Genomic DNA, 20,929 nt, shown 5'->3' with positions numbered 1-20,929 from the left:
ATCAATAATTACAAATTACAAAATAATAAAAAATAATAAGTAAACTAAGGATGATATTGGTACCAATAGGGGTTCCACGCATAACCATAAGTGCTATAGAATGCTTCGGCAGGGTCATACGTAGGATATGGTGGCTGCATCTCTATCGACCAAGGAGGGAAGACGGGTTTCGGTGTAGGAATATAGTTTCTACCTATATGTTGGCAATGCGCTATGATCTGGTTCTGATGAACTTGCCAATCTTCAAATGCTCTCTGTCTAGCATTTTCGTATTCCTGAGAAGCTATAAACCTATGCATTTCTTGCATCTCATTCCCCCCTCCTACATTACCTTGCTGCTGGTTTCTCTCTACCTGTGGATGTCTACCATTGTATCGTACTGCGGCGTTATTTCGCCGCTTCAAAACTTTCGCACCATGGTATACATTTAAACCTATAGTGTCGCGGGGTTCCGGCTCTTCTACTAATAATCCCCCCCGACTTATATCCACACCGAGATATTCACCAATCAAAGTAATAAAAATACCACCTCCTATTATGCTATGTGGACGCATCCCCCGAACCATAGCTGATAAATAATAACCCACACAATATGGTATACTTACAGCGCTCTGTGGGTCTCGAATACACATATGGTAAAACAAATCTTGTTCATTTACCTTTTCTTTGTTTTTACCCCTTTGTGTAATCGAATTAGCTAAAAACCTATGTATCACTCTTAATTCGGCTCTATCTATATCCAAATAAGAGTAGTTTCCCCCTTTGAAACGGTGATGGCTTGTCATTTGACTCCACACACCGTGTGTATCAAAATTCTCATCTATCTTTCTACCGTTTAGTATCAATCCTCTACAATTGGCATACGCTAACTCCTCAGGCGTATATATACGTAAAGCCTGAGCCATGTCCAGTAAAGACATGTGGCGCATCGAACCGCCTAACAAAAATCTAATAAAAGAACGATCGGTTAAACTAGCTACCCGATCATTCAACTCTATACTACATAACAACTCTTCACACCATACTTTATATACAGGTCTGCGTATGGTGAATAAACATATCCAGTCATTAAAAGAAGAATTACCATACCTCTGTACAAGTAATTCCCTAATTGGCCCGGCCAATTCTACAGCTTCTAAGGGTCCCCATTCTATGACCCTCGGTACCTCAACAACCTTGGAATGAAGAGTATGCAAACCCCGTTGATATTTTGGATAATCTATCCAAAGTCTGTCAAATCTCAGGTTCGGGTGTAACTGTTCCAAATGCATATCGGAAAAGGTCATGACTGGATGAGGTACATCCTGCTTGTAGTAGTTATCTACCTCCTGTTGTTCCAAGTTCTCAGCAGGAGCATGGCGGGCTTGGGATGAAGATTCACCCCTTTCATTCTGCAAAACACATCAAACACAAATTTTGTGCATCCAAATATGCATTAGTGTCAGCAAAATCATCAATCAAAATAATTACAATGACATTATCAATTTATATCAAACTTAAGCTTATTTTCACATTTTTATCAAATCTACACTTTTTCAAATAAGCATATACGAAAATTTTCGCCAAGTTCATAAGCATTCAACTCAAATAACATCTTAAAATAATCATTACTAGCAAATAAACAAGTCTCAAATGGCATTATCTTTCAAAAATCAAGTTCATGAATTTTGGACTTGAAAAAGTCCACTTTAATTCTCAAAATCATGTTTAGGCTCAAAGTTTGGATCATTTAACTACCTAGACATGTTACACTACTCAATTTAGCAACAATTCATGACAAAAATCGGCCATAACCTGTTTATATCAAAAAGCCCCAAATTGCTCAAGAACACAAACCCTAGATTATTCAAAATTTGAAGTTTAAGGCTTCTAATCATGTTAAACAGCATCAATCTAGGTTATACAAGCATAATACATAAACAATTTAAGTCTAATTACACTAAAAAGCATCAAAATCAAATTGGGGAAAAATTAGTTCAAGAACACCTAATTTCGAATTAAATGGTGTTTAGGTGTAGAAATTTACCGTTTTTCTTGAGTAATTCTTAGATATCATCCTTCTCAACATGATTTTAGCAAAAGATTTGGTGATTAACGGTTAAAAATTGGGATTTTTGAGGTGTTTTTGGGTGGTTTTTCGGGGTTTTTCGCAGCAGAATTCGAGTTGTTTTTGTGTGTGGGAGTATACTGATCGTTCAGCTATTTTTATTTTTTTTTCTGGGTTTTGGTCCCTCCGCGAGTCGCGGAGGTTTTGCACTGCAAACTCCGCGAGTCGCGGAGTTTGGTATTTTTTTTTTTTTTTTTTTTTTATAATCTTTAACTTATATATCAATTAAGTATTTAATTTTAAAATTTTGTTTCCCTTGTTATTTAGGATGAGGTCGTTTCGGATCGATGTCCTAGTCCGTCCTTCGACAAAATTTTAAAATTTGTCTTTTTGTAGCGATTGTTTTAAAAGCTAAGATTTTTGATTTTTTCAATGTTTTTGGCATACTTTAAATCAATAAGATTAAAAATAATGATAATAAAAGTTCTCGTCCCTCCCTCGGGTAAAGCAATTTCGGTTCAAAGACCTAGTCTTCAACTTACGACGAATTTTTAAAAATCATATTTTTAACTTAATGAGATAAAGTAAATTTTTGTTTTTAAATTCACACAACTTAAATATAAAATTCAAAATTAAAAATTAAAAATTAAAAATTCACACCAAACTTAAAATTTGAAATGCATAAAATTAAAATTTCATATTTTAAAAATTAAAAATTCACACCAAACTTAATTTAAAAATTCATATTATAAATTCATACCAAACTTATATTAATTTTTCAAATATTTACAATTTTAAAATATATTGTTTTTACAAAGTTTACAATATTAATTTAAAATTTAAATATTAATTTAAAAAACATAATAAAATTAAAAATCTTTTTGTCTTTTTATCCCACTTTAATCAATCAAATATTATCAAAAATATGCGCCCCTCTTTTCGGTAAAGTAATTTCGGTTCCAAGACCTAATTTAACTCATGACGAATTTTTGAAATATTTTGGGTTGATTGATTAAAGATATTTATACCTTAAGAATAAACGTTAAATTTCGCAGTGATGTAATAAATTGTTGAATGATATCAATAATTTCGGTCGCCAAACCTAATTTTATTTAATACCAATTTAATACTTTTTAGCGAACAAATTAGCGTTTATTATCAAAAGGTTAAAAATAAAAATAAAAACTAAAAACTGTACAGACATACCTGTGAAATAGATTTCTTAGTTATATGATCTATTATATTCATAAGATAGTCGGTTTAATTGGTTTTCCATGGCTGCATAAGCGTAACCTCGAGCATTCATTGTCTTTTCTTCTAAACATATGAACGGTCCGTCTCTGCATAAAGTAACAAATTCGGTATTTGAATAGGTTTGATTATTTGAACATTTACCTCCATGTGACCATTTTCCGCATTTGTGACATCGTTCTAGGTGTCGTGCTCTTCTTTTCGCTGCGGATTTTGATTTTCCTTTACCAAATTGTAACTTATTATCTTCGCATCTGGATCCTTTTCTAACTCCGTCCATTCTTTCTCTGATTACTGATACTAATTCACTCGGTAGTATGTCATTATTTCTTTTAGTGATCAAAGAGTGTAGCATTAGACCATGGTTTAGTTCACAGGCAGTCTTCATTTCGTAAAAACCTAAAAAAAATAAAAATTCAGAATGGGGGGAGAAGACTAGTTCTTTAGGGTCTGCTAGGGAAAGACCATACGTGTTCCATTTTCGAGAACTACACGAAAACAGACAATCTAACTCTAACAGAAATACATATTATCCTTTAAAGACTTGATTCTCCCCACACTTAGTTAGCTGTGGTATCGAAATTGTGATTAACTTCGTTGTCGACTTCCATCGGACCATGTATGTAATGTTTAACTCTGTGACCATTAACTTTAAATTCAATCCCATTTGAATTTATTAATTCCATCGTTCCGTATGGGAAAACTCTTTTGACTATGAATGGTCCAGACCATCTTGATTTCAATTTTCCAGGAAATAGCTTGAATCGTGAATTGAAAAGAAGAACTCTGTCTCCTTCTTTAAATTCTTTTGAACTTCTGATTCTTTTATCATGCCATTTCTTCGTTCTTTCTTTATAGATTAACGAATTTTCGTATGCTTCATGTCTTAATTCTTCTAATTCGTTTAGTTGACTTAATCGTAGACGTCCGGCTTCATGTAAATCAAGATTACATGTTTTCAAAGCCCAAAATGCTTTGTGTTCAATTTCTACTGGAAGATGACATGCTTTTCCATAAACAAGTCTAAAAGGTGTGGTTCCAATTGGAGTTTTGTAGGCTGTTCTAAAAGCCCAGAGTGCATCCTCCAATTTAATGGACCATTTCTTCGGATTTGATCCTACGGTTTTCTCTAGAATACGTTTTAAAGCTCGGTTGGTATTTTCAACTTGTCCACTTGTTTGTGGATGATATGCGGTGGAGATTTTATGAGTTACTCCATATCTTTTAAGAACTTTCTCAAGTTGATTATTACAGAAATGAGTACCCCGATCACTTATTAAAGCTTTCGGTGTTCCAAACCTTGCAAAAAGACGTTTTAAAAAGTTGACTACAACTCGTGCATCGTTAGTTGGGAGAGCTTGTGCTTCCGCCCATTTAGATACATAATCAATGGCTACTAGTATATATAGATTATTATGAGATTTTGGAAATGGACCCATAAAGTCAATACCCCAAATGTCAAATACTTCACATACTTGGATGACATTTTGTGGCATTTCATCACGTTGACTTATTTTTCCGGCCCTTTGACATGCATCACAGGATTTGCAAAGAAGGTGTGCGTCTTTGTAAATTGTAGGCCAATAGAATCCAGCTTCATAAACTTTTCTTGCTGTTAGTTGAGGCCCATAATGCCCTCCTGTTGGTCCTGTGTGACAATGGTTTAAAATTTTACTAGCTTCATCTCCAAATACACATCGGCGTATTATTCCATCGGGACAACTTTTAAAAAGATGTGGATCTTCCCAGAAATAGTGTTTTATATCACTGAAGAATTTCTTTCGTCTTTGGTATGATAATCCTTTTTCAAGGAATCCACAAACTAAGTAGTTTGCATAGTCTGCAAACCATGGGATTTCTTTATAATCTATCTTCAATAGATATTCATCAGGAAAGTTGTCTTGTATGGCCGATTCATTTAGAACTTCTAATTCGGAATTTTCAAGACGAGAAAGATGATCAGCGGCGAGATTTTCTGCTCCTTTTTTATCTCGGATTTCAATATCAAACTCTTGTAAGAGTAAGATCCAACGGATTAATCTTGGTTTAGCATCTTGTTTTGAAAATAGGTATCTAAGAGCAGAATGGTCGGTATAGACCACCGTTTTTGCTAGAACGAGATATGATCGAAATTTGTCAAAAGCAAAGACAATAGCAAGGAGTTCTTTTTCAGTAGTTGTATAGTTCGTTTGTGCTCCTTGTAACGTCTTACTAGCATAATATATAGGTTGAAATCGTTTTTCAATCCTTTGTCCTAAAACGGCTCCCATTGCAAAATCACTTGCATCGCACATTAGTTCAAATGGTAGATTCCAATTTGGTGTTATCATGATCGGTGCATTAGTGAGTTTTTCTTTAAGAATATTAAAAGATTTGATACACTCATCTGAAAAGATGAATGGCGCATCCTTTTCTAGGAGTTTATTCATAGGAGTGGCAATTTTAGAAAAATCTTTTATGAAACGTCGGTAAAAACCGGCATGCCCTAGAAAACTCCTAACTCCTCTAACATTGGTGGGATGTGGAAGTTTAGCAATTACATCTACTTTAGCTCTATCCACTTCAATTCCTTCTTTTGAAATTTTATGTCCAAGAACGATGCCTTCTTTAACCATGAAATGGCATTTCTCCCAATTAAGTACTAGATTTGATTTTTCGCATCTAATTAACATTCGTTCCAGATTAACTAGACATGATTTAAATGTATCACCGAAGACTGAAAAGTCATCCATGAATACTTCCATGCATTCTTCTATCATATCGTGAAAAATCGCCATCATACACCTTTGAAAGGTTGCAGGGGCGTTGCAAAGTCCAAATGGCATGCGTTTGTAAGCAAAAGTACCATAAGGGCACGTGAATGTGGTTTTCTCTTGATCTTCGGGTGCTATTGGAATTTGAAAATATCCGGAAAATCCATCTAGAAAACAATAGTAACTATTTCCGGCTAATCTTTCCAACATTTGATCTATGAAAGGTAAGGGAAAGTGATCTTTTCTGGTGGCGTCATTTAATTTTCTATAATCAATACATACACGCCATCCTGTTACAGTCCTAGTAGGAATAAGCTCATTTTTCTCATTTGTGATGACAGTCATGCCACCCTTCTTAGGTACGCATTGAACTGGGCTTACCCATGGACTATCAGAAATTGGATATATCAAACCTGCATCTAGCAGTTTAATAATCTCTTTCTTAACTACATCTTGCATATTAGGATTTAGTCTTCGTTGACGTTGCACATACGTTTTATGACCTTCTTCCATAAGGATTTTATGTGTGCAATACGAAGGACTTATTCCTTTAATATCATGAATCTTCCATGCAATGGCTGGTTTATGAGCTTTCAACACAGAAATGAGTTGTGATTTTTCATTTTCAGTAAGAGAAGACGATATTATTACAGGTAATTCAGATTCACCATGTAAATAAGCGTATTCCAAATGGTTTGGAAGTGGCTTTAACTCTAATTTCGGAGGTTCTTCTATCGATGATTTATATCGATATCTGTCTTCTTCTTTTAGCATTTGAATTTCTTCTGTTGTTGGTTCATATCCATTAGCTATAAGTGTAGCTAACATTTCAGCTTCATCAATTGGTTCATTACCTTCTCCTAAAGAACATTCTCCTGTTCCTTGTAATTCTGGAAATTCTTCTAATAATTCTGCATGTGCATCTATAGTTTGAATATAATAACATGTATCATCTGCAGATTGTGGTTGTTGCATTGCTCTATCAACTGAAAAGGTAACACTCTCATCCTCTATACTTAGGGTCAGTTTCTTACCGAACACGTCTATCATTGCTTTAGCCGTGTTTAAGAATGGTCTTCCTAATATGAGAGGAACTTGAGAATCTTCTTCCATGTCCAAAACAACAAAATCTACTGGAAATACTAAAGTACCAACTTTAACTAGCATGTTTTCCATTATCCCTCTAGGATATTTTATTGATCTATCGGCTAGTTGTATGCTTATTCTGGTTGGTTTCAATTCTCCAAGGTCTAGTTTAGCGTATAGTGAATACGGCATTAGATTTATACTAGCACCTAAGTCTGCTAATGCTTCTATTGAACTAAGACTACCCAGAAAACATGGAATTGTGAAACTTCCTGGATCAGATAGTTTTTCTGGTATTTTATTCAACAGCACTGCTGAACAATTTGCATTCATAGTAACAGCCGAGAGTTCTTCCATTTTCTTTCTATTTGAGATTAGATCTTTCAAGAATTTAGCATATCTTGGCATTCCTGAAATCACATCAATGAAAGGAAGATTTACATTTATCTGTTTAAACATATCCAAGAATTTGGATTGCTCGGCTTCAAGTTTTTCTTTCTTCATTTTACTCGGGTAAGGAAGTGGTGGTTGGTATGGTTTAACATAAGGTTTATCCTTAACTGTGTTATCTTCATTAACCTTTTCAACTACCGGTTCTTTTTCCTTATCTTGATCAGGTTGTGGTTCTTGTGGAGTAGGAATAGTTTCATCAGAAGTTACAGGTATTTCAGGTGGTTTAAGTGTTGTACCACTTCTTGTGGTAATAGCTTTAGCTGTTTCATTCCGGGGGTTAGCATTTGTATCACTAGGTAAACTTCCCGGTTTTCTTTCACCTATTAACCTTGCTAGGTTACTTACTTCTTGTTCCAGATTTTGAATAGAAGCTTGTTGATTTCTAAATGCTTGAGCATTTTGTTCATTGGTTTGTTTTTGAGATGTGAAAAACTGTGTTTGAGTTTCAACTAGCTTCGTCATCATATCTTCTAAATTAGGCTTTTTATCATCGGTTTGTTGTGGTGGTTTGTTTTGAAAATTTGGTCTTTGCTGATTATAAGTATTATTGGATACTTGTTGATTGCTAGGACCTTGTTGGTTGTTGTATGGAATATTTCGGTTATAATTCTGGTTTTGATTGTAAATCGGTCTTGGCGGTTGATAATTATTCTGATAATTATTTCCAGGCCTTTGGTTTATGTATGAAATATTCTCTCTTTGTTCCATTGTTAATTCAATACTGAGACAATCTTTTGTCAAATGTGGTCCTCCACACTGCTCACAACTAATTCGTATTGAGTGAATATCCTTAGTCATCTTTTCCATTCGTCTCTCGAAAGCATCTATCTTTGCGGAAATGGAATCTAAGTCATGGCTAGAATCGGCTCTAGCTGCTTTAGATGATCTAATGATATCTTTTTCTTGGTGCCACTCATGCGAGTGGGAAGCAGTGTTATCAATAATTTTGTAAGCATCAGTTTCGGTTTTCTTCATAATAGAACCACCAGCTGCTATATCTATGTCTTTTCTTGTAGTGATGTCGCATCCTCGGTAGAATATTTGTACTATTTGACAGGTGTCTAAACCATGTTGCGGACATCCTCTTAATAACTTTCCATATCTTGTCCACGCCTCATATAGAGTTTCATTTGGCTTCTGTGTGAACGTAACAATTTCTGCTTGAAGTCTTACGGCTTTAGATGCAGGAAAGAATTGTTTAAGAAATTTGTCAATTAAAACGTCCCATGTATCGATCGCCCCTTCAGGTAACGATTCCAACCAATCTTTGGCTTCTCCCTTTAAAGTCCAGGGAAATAACATGAGATATATCTGTTCATCCTCCACTTCTCGTATTTTAAATAGTGTGCAGATCCTATTAAAGGTACGTAGATGTTCATTTGGATCTTCCTTCGGCGCACCACTAAATTGGCATTGATTAGTCACCATGTGTAGAATTTGTCCTTTGATTTCATAATCTGGCGCATTAATGTCTGGATGAGTAATTGCGTGACCTTGGCCAGTGCGTTTAGCTCTCATTCGGTCTTCCATACTTAAAGGTTCCAGATTCTCCATAATTGAATTTGTTGAATCGGTATCACTAGATGATTCTGATTTAATAGTTCGTTCCTCAACAATCTCTGTTTGAATGATTGGTGGTTCCGGAGGAAAGTTTAATGGTTCAGGATCTATGAACCGTTCCTGAATATTTTCTGGATTCTCAATTGTGAGGTCGGGTTCAAAAAATGGATTATCGGTAATTTGAACTGAAGTACTTGGTTGACTGGATGACGATTCTAAAGAAAAATCAACGGCGGTTATATTTGTTAAACGATGTCTTGATCGAGTTACAGGTGGTGAACATACAAAAGGTGATGAACGTCTTGCTCGGTGCATTCACTGAATATCCTATTAGTTTTTAAAAGGAAAGAAAAATTATAATAAGTTATCCAATCAATAGACTTTTCTGATTTTGCCCACGTTTCGAATAGCCAAAAGATGCAGCAGAGGGGCAGGATTCGTTTGGTCTCAATATAATTGAGGACTGTTTGGCTCCAATAACCCGGTCCACGTACAAATCCAACTATTACTACGAACCAGAAAATTTTGATGTCTATTAATTTAACCACTTAAAATAAATTTTCGTAATTTTAAGAATTTTAGATAAGAAGTAGAAAAAAATTCGAAGTCCTAAAAACTAGAATAGCGAGAAATAAGAGAGAAAAAAAAGAGTTCGTCGAAAAAGGTCGAAAAAGAAAAAAAAATGGTTGAAAAATAAAAGGTGACGGAAAAATAAAAGAAACTTATAAAAACTTAAAAATACTTTACTAACCTAACCTTATTACTACAACTAACTTAAAATTATAATCGCAAATTGAAATTACTAATTGGAATGATAATTGATACATAGTAAAAGGTCTAAAAATATTAAAGCTTACAGGAAAAACTAAATCTCAAATGGAAATAACTTAAAAAGAAACTAAAACTTAAAAAGGCGTCGCAAAATTCTAAAGCACCTAAATCTTAGTCTAAAGAAAAAGCACTTAAGGAATTCTACGGCAAAGCCTAAAAATCTAGGAGTAAAAATTACTATAGCAAAAACTAAGATTAAAATTAAATATGAGCTAAAAATACAAATATTACGCTACAACGATTAAAAAGGTACAAAATATAAAAATATATAAAAAGTTGTAAAAAGTACAATTTTTATAAAAATATTATTTTTATATTATTTATTTTATTAAACTACTAATTTTACAATTTAATAAAACTAATTAAACTAAAATATATAAATAAAAAGTAAAAGTAAAATTAAAACTAATAATAATAATAATAATTAGGTTTTAATAATAATAATAATTAAAAATAACCCGTAATCAATGCTTGATTAGGGTTTTTGTCCGTGTGTCAGATGGCCTCCGCGAGTCGCGGTGATTAATGAGGAAAACCCCGCGAGTCGCGGGGTTCAGGAATTCAGTTGACAGCTGATAATTTTTACGCGTTTTTCTTTATTTTTTTTATTTTTTTTTTATTTTATGTTTTCTGTTTTTTTTTTTTTTTTTTTTTTTTATATTTATTAGCGTTGCGCTTCCGATTTTTAAGATAGTTCCCCGGCAGCGGCGCCAAAAATACTTGATGTGAAGCGAGGGGTATATAAAATAGCTTATATTTTACTAGGAAAATACTATTAAATACGATACAATTTTACACAAGATATTTATTTATTTATAGAATGGATATACTTAAACCTTGCTACAACACTTATAGGCAGTGTACCTAATCGTACAGTAGTGTAGTTTTTAGTAAGTCCGGTTCGTTCCACAGGGAAATCTTTAAACAAAGCTCAACGCTATATTAGTTTACTTTTATAAAAATACAAATATATATATAGGTAATATTATTATTATAAAGGGGGATTTTTACCGTTTAATGACCGGTTTGTCGATTTTAAGACTTTAGTCGCAGTTAAAACCTAATGTAAAATATAAAATAAATACAAGACTTAAATTAAAGCGTAAAGTAAATAACGATAATGAAATTGCGAATAATAAAAATGCGATATAATAAAATTGCGATAATTAAAAAGTACGATAATTAAAAGTGCGATTAAATAACAATAAATAAAAGTGCGATAATTAGAAGTGCAATTAAATATAAAATAAAGGAAATTAAATATGAAATAAAAGAATTATGCTTATTTAAACTTCCGTAATCATGATGTTTGACGTGTTGATTTTAGTTTTATGCCCATGGGTTAATTGTCCTTTGTCCTGGATTATTCAATATGTCCGTCTGGTTTTTGTCCATAACAGTCCATCAGTCATAAATATAAATTGCAAGTGTCCTTGTCAAATTATTATTATACCCGAAGTTAAATATTCCAACTAATTGGGGATTCGAATTGTAACAAGGTTTTAATACTTTGTTTAATGAATACACCAGGTTATCGACTGCGTGTAAACCAAGGTTTTACTACTTTGTTAACAATTACACCAATTACCCTTGAATGTAATTTCACCCCTGTTTTAATTATTCTAGTGGCTATTAATTCATTCCCGTGTCCGGTTAAATGAACGATTATTCGTACATATAAATACCCCGCCCATCGTGTCCGATCGAGTGTATATGGTAATTTATAGGGACGCCCAATTGTAAATCTTTATATTAACATTAACAAAATTTCATTTAGTTAAACAAATATAAAGCCCATTAATAGCCCATAGTCTAATTTCCACAAGTGTCGTTCTTTTGTCCAAACCCCAATTATGGTACAAAGCCCAATTACCCAATTTTAGTAATTAGCCCAACATCATGATTACTTCGTTTTAAATAAGCATAATAATAACTTAGCTACGAGACATTAATGTAAAAAGGTTGAACATAACTTACAATGATTAAAAATAGCGTAGCGTTACACGGACAGAATTTCGACTTACACCCTTACAACAATCGCTAACATACCCTTATTATTAGAATTATAATTAAAATTAAAATATAAATTATAAATATAAATATAAATTTTACGTATGAAGAGGAAGAAAAAGATGATGAAATTTGATCAGAATTCGGTTGGCTTTATAGCCAGAGTTGAAAATTGGGGCTCCGCGACTCGCGGCAAAATGCCCTTAAAACTCCGCGAGTCGCGGAGATGTATTTACAGCTCACACCCTTGGAGTTTCTTGCTGCCGACGGTTTTTAATATATATATATATAATATATATATAATTAATATAATTAATTATATATTATATTATATTTATATACATAGTTAACTTGTAATTTTTAGTCCGTTGCGTCGAGCGTTAAGAGTTGACTCTGGTCCTGGTTCCGGATTTTCGAACGTCCTTGTGTACAATTTAATATCTTGTACTTTGTGTTTTGAATCTTGTACTTTTGTAATTTCAAGACGTTTCTTATCAATAATTGGAACCTTTTTGATTGTCTTTTGTACTTTTGAGCTTTTTGGTCGTTTGCGTCTTCAAATCGTCGAATCTGTCTTTTGTCTTCACCTTTTATTATTTAAACGAATATCACTTGTAAATAGAACAATTGCAACTAAAAGCTTGTCTTTCTTGAGGAATAATGCTATGAAATATATGTTCGTTTTTAGCATTATCATTTATACTCGATTCTTGCATGAAACTTGACAACGTAATTCACATGCTATATATTCGAGTCGTAACGAGCCATAGGACTAATTGAACACATTTCGTCCGACCTTGTGTCGTAACCGGTTAATTGATACAACTTACTTGTTTAGGTCAAGACTAAGCAACTTTCATGCACACATTTACTTTGTGAAGTACATTTATACTCGTGCACTCGAGGTGAGATCATAGTCCCATCTTTCAACAACTTTTTATACTTTTAAATCATGGGATGAGAAACATATACGGTTTTATACTACATACTTTATACTTTGAACACAAGTACGGAAACGAACATTCCATGTGCGAGTTTGAACAAAAAGCCTCAATTCAATTATCATTCGTTACACTTGCGGGGTGTAAACGTGAACTTATATTATGTGATCACATGGGCTTGACGAGCCTCATTCGGACGGTTCGCTACCGTTAGCGGATGAAATATATTTTTGAGTTTAGTGTATGTTCTAACACTACGTAACAGGGTACAAAACAGTTAAGTTTGATAATTGGGTGCTCGTGATCTAAACAAAAACTTTGGAATGCAAGCGATTTAGATAATCGACTTATATTAAATCTTGTGGTTCAAATACACGTTTACTAAAACACCTATGATTTCACCAACGTTTTCGTTGACAGTTTTCTATATGTTTCTCAGGTTCATGAATGGATATTTGATACATGCTTCCGCGTACACTTATACTTGCTTGGGGTCAAGCATACATGCATACACTTTGATTACTTGCTTGGAGTCAAGCATACATACATACGCTAGTGATAGCACCTTTGGATTCAAACATATTGTTTACATACTTACGCTATTTATAGCAACCGTGATTTTCAACTTATATTATGTCGCAAGTTATTTCATTTATACTTTACTACTTTTGTAAACTTGAACTTGTTGTCGAACCGTTGGTAAACTAAACTTTGTAAGTCTTGTACGTTTCAAATGAATGCGACTTGATTTTGGTTAGGGACTATGACCACGTAACGGGACCTAAGTTAGCGGCGCCGTCAATGACTATTTTGTCCGGTCGCTACAGATGGTATCAGAGCGTTGGTTGTAGGGAACTAGGATATGCATTAGTGTGTCTGACAGAGTCGTTAGGATGCATTAGTGAATCTAGACTACAACCGGATAGTTAACCATTATATTCTGACATACATTTGCTATAGATAGCACTTACTTGGCTACTTGTGCATTATACTTGAATCATTCTTAGGCGAACTTCTTAATGGTACCAAACTCTCATCATACGAACTCGTATTCTGCCACTTTCTGGTAACACACATAAATTCATGATTCATACGCGTAAGGATGATGACGACTTCATTAGTCACACTTGTTCGGGAACTCTGTCTCCCAAATTGTTATTCGCCACCGTTTCAACTTACTATTGGTGTCACACCGGTGTTTCTTGCTATATACCACTTCTTGTTACTACCATCACTACTCTATGTGAGTATCGTCTCACTATTTATCACTACGGTTGCGTACTACTCGTTATCATGATTCGTTACTCTTTTCATACCTAAATACATTATCATTTGACTTGAACCGCATTGACGTGAACAATCATTTATACACTTCCCTCGGGGAACGCTTCTTTAGAGTTGCACTAATTCTTTCGATTCAATACGAGTCACGTTAGAGACGTCGTTACACTTTGTTCATTTTAAAACTTCACGATTACACGAATTTGAATCTATGAAGTGATGAGAGAATGGAGGTATGAGTTAGCATAATATAACGACACTCGATCAACGTGGTTATATTACGGTAAGTCATACCAAAGTTCTAACGACATGTGATGGTGGTTGGACTCGATCAACCTAATCACTACCATGTGCCATGTACATGACTTCATTTTTCTTGTTTGGACATCCGAAAACTCCGAGAATACTGATAACAACCATACCCGGGACACCTCGTCGATTATTGTAGAACCATATTTATGCTTCCGAATGAATGACAAATTCTTTCAACTTCAAACATACGTTATACGTGTATACTATCTCGTCTTCGCGCAATTTTATCGACGAACTACAATATGCTTGTTATGCTCACATCGAGGAGAAAATTTCTCTCGCATCACACTCGTACTCTCGTATAAGGAAATCTTTTATCTAAATTCTTAACAGAGGGAGAGACTCTTCACGTTATACTAGTATTCGCCACGAGGGGGAATAGTCCTAACAAACGTTTTCAGAAACCGATAAGAAACTTGCTCTAACAAACGTTTTCGGAAACCGATAAATCTTTCGCGGCGCGAAATTCTGGAGAAATAGAAACTTATTCTAACTAACGTTTTCAAGTCCTAACAAACTTGTTCAAATTTATCTTAAGGAAATGTACCTCGTTTCGGATCGAGATCCTCGTTTCACTTCTAGATTTCGGAGCGCATTACAAAAAGTCTCGGGACCACGTTTAGACATAAGTACCGCATGTCATCCATGAACTGACGAACAAAGCAAACATACGATTCAAACCTTGGAAACCATAAAATGAGTTTGTGTTATCAACCTCAAATTTACTTTAGAAAAGTCTTTGCCTTTAACTAAATTCTCTTACGATGATAGTTATCATTCAAGTCTTAACGTCACACCTTTTGAAACCTTATATGACCGAAAACGTCATTCTCCTTTTGTAGAACCGAGTAAATGATAATCGAACCACCGAACCCGAACTCATTCATGAAATGACCGTTAAGATCGTTCAAATCCAAGAAAGGCTCAAGACAGCCCGTAGTTGCCAAAAGAGCTATGCCGATGTTAGACGTAAACCTCTCAAATTCCAAGTGAGGAAACGCGTAACGTTAAAAGTCGCACCTTAGAAAGGTGTAATCTGTTTCGGGAAACGTAGAAAGCTAAATCCGCGATATTTTGATCCTTTTAAAATCTTGGGGTGTTTTGGACCCATTGCTAGCCGTTTAGATTTTTCGACTCATTTGAGTCTCCGTTCATCCTACATTCCACGTATCAAACTTAAGGAAGTGTCTTTGATAATGCTAAAAACGAACATATATTTCATAGCATTATTCCTCAAGAAAGACAAGCTTTTAGTTGCAATTGCTCTATTTACAAGTGATATTCGTTTAAATAATAAAAGGTGAAGACAAAAGATAGATTCGACGAATTGAAGACGCAAAGGTCCAAAAAGCTCAAAAGTACAAAATACAATCAAAGTGGTTCCAATTATTGATGAGAAACGTCTCAAAATTACAAGAGTACAAGATTCAAAACGCAAAGTACAAGATATTAAATTGTACGCAAGGACGTTCGAAAATCCAGAACCAGGACCAGAGTCAACTCTCAACGCTCGACGCAACGGACTAAAAATTACAAGTTAACTATGCACATGAATATAATATAATATATAAATAATTCTTAAAAATTATATATATATTATATTAATATTTAAAATCGTCGGCAAGAAAGAAGCCAAAGCTGGTGAGCTGGAATTTCAAACTCCGCGACTCGCGGAGTTTGAAGGCAAAAAATGCCGCGAGTCGCGGAGTTCCCCTGGACTCAATTCCCTATAAAAGCAAACGCAGTTTGATCGCAAAAACATCCATATATATCAATCTCTCTATATCTATACGTAATATTTATATTTATAATTTATATTTTAATTTTAATTTTAATTTTAAATCCTAATAATAAGGGTATGTTAGCGAATGTTGTAAGGGTGTAAGTCGAAATTCTGTCCGTGTAACGCTACGCTATTTTTAATCATTGTAAGTTATGTTCAACCTTTTTACATTAATTTCTCGTAGCTAAGTTATTATTATGCTTATTTAATCCGAAGTAATCATGATGTTGGGCTAATTATTAAAATTGGGTAATTGGGCTTTGTACCATAATTGGGGTTTGGACAAAAGAACGACACTTGCGGAAATTAGACTATGGACTATTAATGGGCTTTATATTTGTTTAACTAAATGATAGTTTGTTAATTTTAATATAAAGATTTACAATTGGGCGTCCCTATAAATAACCATATACACTCGATCGGACACGATGGGCGGGGTATTTATATGTACGAATAATCGTTCATTTAACCGGACACGGGAATGGATTAATAGCCACTAGAATTATTAAAACAGGGGTGAAATTATGTACAAGGACACTTGGCATAATTGTTAACAAAGTATTAAAACCTTGAGTTACATTCAGTCGACATCCTGGTGTAATTATTTAACAAAGTATTAAAAACTTGTTACAGTTTAAGTCCCCAATTAGTTGGAATATTTGACTTCGGGTATAAGGATAATTTGACGAGGACACTCGCACTTTATATTTATGACTGATGGACTGTTATGGACAAAAACCAGACAGACATATTAAATAATCCAGGACAAAGGACAATTAACCCATGGGCATAAAACTAAAATCAACACGTCAAACATCATGATTACGGAAGTTTAAATAAGCATAATTCTTTTATTTTATATTTAATTTCCTTTATTTTATATTTAATTGCACTTCTAATTATCGCACTTTTATTTATTGTTATTTATTTAATTGCACTTTTAATTATCGTATTTTTTAATTATCGCAAGTTTATTTTATCGCACTTTTATTATTCGCAATTTCATTATCGTTATTTACTTTACGCTTTAAATTAAGTCTTTTATTTATTTAATATTTTACATTTGGTTTTAACTGCGACTAAAGTTTTAAAATCGACAAACTGGTCATTAAACGGTAAAAACCCCCCTTTATAATAATAATATTACTTATATATATCTGTATTTTTATAAATTAAACTAATATAGCGTTAAGCTTTGATTAAAAGATTTTTCTTGTGGAACGAACAGGACTTACTAAAAACTACACTACTGTACGATTAGGTACACTGCCTATAAGTGTTGTAGCAAGGTTTAAGTATATCCATTCTCTAAATAAATAAATATCTTATGTAAAATTGTATCGTATTTAATAGTATCTCCTAGTAAAATTTAAGCTATTTTATACGTCGAATTTAAATCAGCCTGTCAACTGAAATTCCAAACCCCGCGACTTGCGGCGTTTGTAGCCACGAGGCACCGCGACTCGCGGAGCCGTCTGACACGGGCCACACAGAAACCCTAATCTGCATCATTACGTAATTATTATTATTATTAATAATTAAAAACCCTAATTAGGTTTTAATTTTTAATTAATTAAGTTTAGTTTATTTATTTAATTTGTATATTTAGTTTAATTAATTTAAATAAATTATAAAATTAACACTTTTATAAAATAAATAATATAAAAATAATATTTTTATAAAAATTGTACTTTTTACAACTTTTAGTATATTTTTATATTTTGTCCCCTTTTAATTGTTTTAGCGTAATTTTTGTATTTTTCGCTCATTTTTAGTTTTAAACATAGTTTTGCCCATAGTTATTTTTACTTCTAGATTTTTAGGCCTTGCCGTAAAATCCCTTAAGTGCTTTTTCTTTAGACTAAGATTTAGGTGCTTTAGAATTTTGCGATGCCTTTTTAAGTTTTAGTACCTTTTTAAGATATTGCCATTTGGGATATAGTTTTACTTGTAAGCTTTAATATTTTTAGAAGCCTTTTACCTATGTATCAATTATCATTCCAATTAGTAATCTCAATTTGTGATTATAATTTTAAGTTAGTGATAGTAATAAGGTTGGGTTAGTCGAGTGTTTTTAAGTTCTATAAGTCATTTCTTTTTATTTCTTATTTTCCGACGCCTTTTATTTTTCAACCCTTTTCTTTTTCTTTTTCGACGCGCTCTTTTTCTTTCTTATTTCTCGCTATTCTAGTTTTAGGACATAGATTTTTATTCTACTTCTTATCTAAATTTCTTAAAATTACGAAAATTTATTTTAAGTGGTTAAATTGATGGACATCAAAATTTTCTGGTTCGTAGTAATAGTTGGATTTGTACGTGGACCGGGTTATTGGAGCCAAACAGTCCTCAATTATATTGAGACCAAACGAATCCTGCCCCTCTGCTGCATCTTTTGGCTATTCAAAACGTGGGCAAAATCAGAAAAGTCTATTAATTGGATAACTTATATAATTTTTCTTTCCTTTTTAAAAACTAATAGGATATTCAGTGAATGCACCGAGCAAGACGTTCACCACCTTTTGTACGTTCACCAACTGTAACTAGATCAAGACATTTAGCAAATATTACCGCCGTTGATTTTTCTTTAGAATCTTCATCCAGTCGACCAAGTACTCCAATTCAAATTTCCGATAATCCATTTTTTGAACCCGACCTCACAATTGAGAATCCGGAGAATATTCAGGGACGATTCATAGATCCTGAACCATTAGATTTTCCTCCGGAACCACCAATCATTCAAACAGAGATTGTTGAGGAACGAACCATTAAATCAGAATCCTCTAGTGATTCCGATTCAACAAATTCAATTATGGAGAATCTGGAACCTTTAAGTATGGAAGACCGAATGAGAGCTAAACGTACTGGCCAAGGTCACGCAATTACTCATCCAGACATTAATGCGCCAGATTATGAAATCAAAGGACAAATTCTACACATGGTGACTAATCAATGCCAATTTAGTGGTGCGTCGAAGGAAGACCCAAATGAACATCTTCGTGCCTTTAATAGGATCTGCACACTATTTAAAATAAGAGAAGTTGAGGATGAACAGATATATCTCATGTTATTTCCCTGGACTTTAAAGGAAGAAGCCAAAGATTGGTTGGAATCGTTACCTGAAGGGGCGATTGATACATGGGATGTTTTAGTTGAAAAATTTCTTAAACAATTCTTTCCGACATCTAAAGCCGTAAGACTTCAAGGAGAAATTGTTACGTTCACACAGAAACTGAATGAAACTCTATATGAGGCGTGGACAAGATTTGGAAAATTATTAAGAGGATGTCCGCAACATGGTTTAGACACCTGTCAAATAGTACAAATATTCTACCAAGGATGCGACATCACTACAAGGAAAGACATCGATATAGCAGCTGGTGGTTCCATTATGAAGAAAACCGAAACTGATGCTTACAAAATTATTGATAACACTGCTTCCCACTCACATGAGTGGCACCAAGAAAAAGATATCGTTAGATCATCTAAAGCAGCTAGAGCCGATTCTAGCCATGACCTAGATTCCATTTCCGCAAAGATAGATGCTGTGGAGAGATGAATGGAAAAGATGACTAAAGATATCCACTCAATACGAATTAGTTGTGAGCAGTGTGGAGGACCACATTTAACAAAAGATTGTCTCAGTATTGAATTAACAATGGAACAAAGAGAGAATATTTCATACATAAACCAAAGGCCTGGAAATAATTATCAGAATAATTATCAACAGCCAAGACCGATTTACAATCAAAATCAAAATTATAACCGAAATATTCCATACAACAACCAACAAGGTCCTAGCAATCAACAAGTATCCAATAATACTTACAACTAGCAAAGACCTAATTTTCAAAACAAACCACAACCCGATGATAAAAAGCCGAATTTAGAAGATATGATGACGAAGCTAGTTGAAAGTCAAACGCAGTTTTTCACATCTCAGAAACAAACTAATGAACAAAATGCTCAAGCATTTAGAAATCAACAAGCTTCTATTCAAAATCTGGAACAAGAAGTAAGTAACCTAGCAAGGTTAATAGGTGAAAGAAAACCGGGAAGTTTACCTAGTGATACAAATGAAAACCCCCGGAATGAAACAGCTAAAGCCATTACCACAAGAAGTGGTACAACACTTAAACCACCTGAAATACCTGTAACTTCTGATGCAACTATTCCTACTCCACATGAACCACAACCTGATCAAGATAAGGAAAAAGAACCGGTAGTTGAAAAGGTTAATGAAGACAACACAGTTAAGGCTAAACCTTATGTTAAACCATACCAACCACCACTTCCTTACCCGAGTAAAATGAAGAAAGAGAAACTTGAAGCCGAGCAATCCAAATTCTTGGATATGTTTAAACAGATAAATGTCAATCTTCCTTTCATTGATGTAATTTCAGGAATGCCTAGATATGCTAAATTTCTGAAAGATCTAATATCAAATAGAAAGAAAATGGAAGAGCTCTCAGCCGTTACTATGAATGCTAATTGTCCAGCAGTGCTATTGAATAAGATACCAGAAAAATTATCTGATCCAGGAAGTTTCACAATTCCATGTTTTCTGGGTAGTCTTAGTTCAATAGAAGCATTGGCAGACTTAGGTGCTAGTATAAATTTAATG

The sequence above is a fragment of the Rutidosis leptorrhynchoides genome, chromosome 6 (genome assembly GCF_046630445.1).
Source record: "Rutidosis leptorrhynchoides isolate AG116_Rl617_1_P2 chromosome 6, CSIRO_AGI_Rlap_v1, whole genome shotgun sequence".
Classification (NCBI taxonomy): Eukaryota; Viridiplantae; Streptophyta; class Magnoliopsida; order Asterales; family Asteraceae; genus Rutidosis; species Rutidosis leptorrhynchoides.
This window is presented reverse-complemented; position numbering follows the sequence as displayed.